General features: G+C 50.0%; 1 long non-coding RNA gene across 1 annotated transcript in view; it reads right to left on the reverse strand.

Annotated features, from left to right (window-relative positions):
• The window catches only part of LOC110489029, an 81,729-nt gene that overhangs the window by 17,546 nt on the left and 60,793 nt on the right, over nt 1-3,390 (reverse strand). The gene's annotated exons all lie outside the window — the stretch shown is intronic.

The following is a 3,390-nucleotide window of genomic DNA, read 5'->3' on the forward strand; positions in this document are numbered from 1 at the left end:
CTGCACCTCCTTTACCGTGGTCGGAGTCGGCCAATTACGCACGGCGTTAACGCGGTCACACTCCATCATCATCCCCGAGCTGGAAATGCGATAACCCAAGAAGGAAACGGCTGGTTTGGAAAACACATTTCTCAGCCTTGACGTATAGGTCATGCTCCAGCAGTCGCCCAAGAACCTTGCGCACCAGGGAAACATGCGCGGCGCGTGTGGCAGAATAAATCAAGATGTCATCAATATAGACTACCACACCCTGCCCGTGCAAGTCCCTGAGAATCTCATCTACAAAGGATTGAAAGACGGCTGGAGCATTTTTCAACCCATACGGCATGACGAGGTACTCATAGTGGCCTGATGTGGTACTAAACGCTGTTTTCCACTCGTCTCCTCCCCGAATACGCACCAGATTATACGCGCTCCTGAGGTCCAGTTTTGTGAAGAAACGCGCTCCGTGGAATGATTCCACCGCCGTAGCGATGAGAGGTAGCGGATAACTAAAACCCACTGTGATCGAATTGAGACCTCGATAATCAATGCATGGACGCAGACCTCCCTCCTTTTTCCTCACAAAAAAGAAACTCGAGGAGACGGGTGACATGGAGGGCCGAATGTACCCCTGTCTCAGAGCTTCCGTGACATATGTTTCCATAGCCAGCGTCTCCTCCTGTGACAGTGGGTACACATGACTCCGGGGAAGTGCAGCGTTCTCCAGGAGGTTTATCACGCAATCCCACCGTCGATGGGGTGGTAATTTGGTCGCTTTCCTCTTACTAAAAGCGATAGCCAAATCGGCATATTCGGGGGGAATGCGCACGGTGGAAACCTGGTCTGGACTCTCCACCGTCGTGGCACCGATGGAAACTCCTAAACACCTCTCTGAACACTCGTCTGACCACCCCTTAAGAGCCCCCTGTTTCCAGGAAATAAGGGGATTGTGAATAGCCAGCCAGGGAACCCCCAACACCACCAGAAACCCAGGTGAATCAATAAGGTAGAAACTGATCCTCTCCCTATGATTCCCCTGCGTTACCATGTCCAGCGGAATCGTGGCCTCCCTGACCAGCCCTGACCCTAGCGGTCGGCTATCTAAGGAGTGCACGGGGACAGGTGGGTCTATCTGCACTAACGGAATACCCAATTTACGGGCGAGTCCATGATCCATAAAACTCACAGCTGCGCCTGAATCGACTAGCGCCTTATGCTGAAGAGAGGGGAAAAATGCAGGGAAAAAAATTAAAACATGTGACCAACAGGGAGCTCTGGGTGAGTTTGGTGCTTACTCACCTGGGGTGGCCGAGGAGCGCTCTGCCGACCATCTCGACTCCCAGAGGGACTCCTCCAACACCGGTCCGAAGTGTGTCCTCTCCGTCCACAATAGGAGCAGGAGGAGCCCCCTCTGATCCCCCTAGATGCAGCTCCTCCCAACTCCATCGGAGTGGGAGTGGGAGAGCTGGACGGTGGAATTAACAGGACCCCTTCTGAACGCCCGCGGGCAGCTAGCAGGTTGTCCAATCGAATAGACATGTCTATTAGTTCATCCAGGGAGAGAGTTGTGTCCCTGCAAGCCAGCTCCCGGCGGACGTCCTCCCGGAGACTACACCGGTAATGGTCCATCAGGGCCCTGTCATTCCACCCAGCACCAGCAGCTAGGGTCCTAAACTCCAACGCGAAGTCCTGCGCGCTCCTCGTCTCCTGTCTGAGGTGGAACAGTCGCTCACCCGCCGCTTTACCCTCTGGTGGATGATCGAACACTGCTCAGAAACGGCGGGTGAACTCCAGGTAGTTGTCCCGAGCTGAGTCTGGACTGTTCCAGACTGCGTTAGCCCAGTCCAGGGCCCTGCCCGTTAAACAGGAGACGAGGAGGCTCACACTCTCCTCACCCGAGGGAGCCGGACGCACGGTAGCCAGGTAGAGCTCCAGCTGGAGCAAAAATCCCTGGCACCCAGCAGCCGCTCCATCGTACTCCCTCGGGGGGGAGAGACGTAGTGCGCCGGACCCAGAGGACGATGTAGGTGGAGTAGGTGGTGTCGGGAGTGGGGGAGCTGGGGTAGATGTCGGGAGACCACTCCTCTCCCATCGTTCCATCCTCTCCATCATCTGGTCCATCGCGGTACCAATCCGATGGAGGACAGCTGTATGGTGATGAACGCGCTCCTCCATAGTGGGGAGAGGAGTGGTCGCTGCTCCTGCTGACTCCATTTCAAAGGGTGCGGGCTTCTGTTACGATCTACTAGGTGTGGTGGGTGGAATCAGGCGCAGAGAGCAGGGTTCAGTCGTTTTCCTCAGATTTATTCCCCAGCGCAACAAAAACAGTCACGCCAACACACAGGGCGTAAATACGTTGCTAGTCCAAAACAACAACAGGACTAAACAGTCCAGAGAATAAATACAATAATAAATCACACCAACAAAACACAGAGTAACAAAAACAAGCCCGCACAAATACCCAGCGGGCCTAGTGCCCTTAAATACCCTGCAAACAAATCCTAATACAAAACAGGTGTACCCAATTAACCAATAACCCAAAACAAACGGAAAGGGAATCGATGGCAGCTAATAGGCCGGCGACGACGACCGCCGAGCACCGCCCGAACAGGAAGAGGCACCATCCTCGGCGAGGTTCGTGACATTCACTTATAATAAAAAATGTGGAACCCATATCACGCTGAGCTTTGATCTGAGTATGCTTACGAAGATCGTGACATGGACAAAGAAGTTCCTGTTGTTCATTATTATTATTTTGTCATTAGATCATAAAAAGCTGTTTTCATTGTATTGTTCTTATGTTCACCATGTATTTGTAGTAGGGATGGACTGTAATGCACTGGTTCCAGTTGGTATTGGTCTGTGTGGAGCATTAATGCTGAATGCTGTGTTACTGTTCTTCATCCACTCAAGTCAAAAGGAAACAAATGGTGAGTATTAAACTGGTGCTGTAATTTAATAACTTTTGTCATAATTAAATAACTGGTGCTATAATTTGCAATTTTCTTGACTACATGAAACATTGAATTTTAAACAATTAAATCATTTAATTATATTTATACAAATCATCATGTTGGGAGGCTATTCAAAGTTGGACCATTTCGTTTAAAAAATAACATACTTCCTACGTACACAATTTAGTTAGGAAAAAGACTGACTTGTTTGAATATTTTCCTGTAGTCTAATAAATGTTTGTTTGATTTATTAGTGTCCTCAGCAACCAGTCTAGAGACAATAAGCTCAGAGCAGCTGTTCAAAGAGTGTGAGCTGGATTACAAGTCAAGTGCTCTAATTTCCTGTTTATCTTTATGTATCTCTGATGTTACGGATACAGGTATGCAGTGTGTGTGTATCCTGTGTTCTTTTCTTTCCTTCTCTCCTCACAGGTGGCAATCATCACTCCCCAAT

Source organism: Oncorhynchus mykiss, chromosome 14 (assembly GCF_013265735.2).
Source record: "Oncorhynchus mykiss isolate Arlee chromosome 14, USDA_OmykA_1.1, whole genome shotgun sequence".
Lineage (NCBI taxonomy): Eukaryota > Metazoa > Chordata > Actinopteri > Salmoniformes > Salmonidae > Oncorhynchus > Oncorhynchus mykiss.